At 45.9% G+C, this 1,792-nt stretch overlaps 1 non-coding gene across 1 annotated transcript; it reads left to right on the top strand.

Moving 5' to 3' along the window:
• The first annotated feature begins 1,234 nt into the window (after positions 1 to 1,234).
• LOC112536457 lies at positions 1,235 to 1,341 on the top strand. The gene has a single exon (XR_003080471.1). It is a non-coding gene; the product is annotated as a small nucleolar RNA R71 (small nucleolar RNA).
• The last annotated feature ends 451 nt before the right edge of the window (positions 1,342 to 1,792 follow it).

Raw genomic sequence — 1,792 nt, 5'->3', positions numbered from 1 at the left:
ACCACTAATTGATAAATCACCAATCATATAAGGGATAGTAAAACTCCCCGGATCTCGCGCCGAGTGGCGCTTGTTCCGGAGAATACCGAACACTCCTCATTAAGCACCACCCCGACCAAGATCCTCCAACTTCCTCTTGTTGCTCAAAATCTCCTTTAAGAACTTGGTGATTTCGGCATCCGTGAAATTGCCTCAACAAAAGGTAAGTTAATTTTCACCGCTTAAATAAGTCAAGAAACTTATTGTATTGCTTGTCCACCATATCCCGTCTCAACCTTGCAGGGATATGGTACGATGCTCCCGCACAGGCTCTTTTGTCTGCCTTCTTTCTTTCTCTCATTCTCACCGTCTCAAGGTCTAGTCCTTCCTACCGGCTCGACCGCACGATTGTATTATCCTTATCACCAAAGGCGAAGAACCGGTCAAATTCTTACACCGAACGCAAGGTGATAGCTTTGCAATGCTCCCTCGGGTTTGACTCTATAGTGCTAGGGAGCGATCCGAAGGTCTCTCCGAAAGCATCTTAGAAATTTGGCCAATTTGAGTCTCCAAGTTCGAATCGAGGCCTGCTGATTCCTAAGTGCACTATCGATCACTGAATCTTGTTTCGTAGATGTCACAAACTTCATCATGAGCTCCTCTAAATTTGACTTCTTTTCTTGGGAGGAGGAGCTTGTGCAGCCCACCGGTTGTTATCGTTTGATGAAGTCTTTGGAAACCCGCTGACCTTGGGCATTATTGTTCCTCCAACTAAAATTGGGGTGATTCGCGCCATCCAGGGTTGTATGTATCACGTAGGGGTTATTCTACTGCCTCGGGGCATTCCCATATAATCGACCTGTTCAACATCGGAAGATATAGTAGAATTAGATGGAAAATTAATAGAAGATGAAGCAAACATACCTCCCGCAGACAGTTTGCACTGTAATGCGGGACACCACAAAACTCGCACAACGTCACGTGAACCCAAGATCCGGAGTTGGTCGATCTTCTTGGCTAGAAGCTCCACTTGAGCCGCCAAGGCTGCAGTGAGAGTCCACTTGGTTGACCACTCCTTGTCTTCCCGGTCGACTCTAGAGGATTGCCAACGATAGTTGTTCATGGCCATTTCCTCTATCAAGTTCCCGAGCTTGCTCGGGCTGCCCATCGCTTAGCCCCACCACAGCATCCACCATCCGCCTCGCTAAGTAGGTTCAACCCGCTGTAGAAGGTCTGAACCTGCATCCACACTGGCAATTCGTGATGTGGGCAGCATCTCAAAAGATCTTTAAATCTCTCCTATGCATCGTACATGCTTTCATCATCAAACTGCACAAAAGAAGATATGTCATTTCTAAGTTTAGCAGTTTTAGCGGGAGGAAAATACTTATATAAAATTTTTTCGGCCAACGCCTTCCAGGTAGTGATCGTCTGTTGTGGAAGAGACTGCAACCATCTCTTTGCTCTGTCCCTCAAGGAAAATGGAAACAATCTCAGCCGAATGGCATCATCAGTTGTTCCATTTATTTTGAATGTGTCACAAATCTCTAAAAAGTTGGAGATATGTGCATTGGGATCCTCGCTAGGCAATCCTCCAAACTGCACGCTTTGTTGGATCATTTGGATAACATTGGCCTTTATCTCAAAATTGTTGGCCACTACAGCAGGTCTGACTATACTAGTTTTTGTCCCATCCAAAGATGGTCGAGCAAACTCGTACATCATCCTCTGATCCTCATCGGCGTGGGGTCATGGTTTTCCATCTTGTCTAGTCTATCCACAAGTACCTCAACCTCAATCTCCTCCTCTTCTA

This window comes from Ricinus communis, chromosome 7, assembly GCF_019578655.1.
Source record: "Ricinus communis isolate WT05 ecotype wild-type chromosome 7, ASM1957865v1, whole genome shotgun sequence".
In the NCBI taxonomy this organism is placed as follows: Eukaryota; Viridiplantae; Streptophyta; class Magnoliopsida; order Malpighiales; family Euphorbiaceae; genus Ricinus; species Ricinus communis.
Note: the sequence above shows the minus strand (reverse complement) of the source record. Positions and strands in the feature narration are given on the sequence as shown.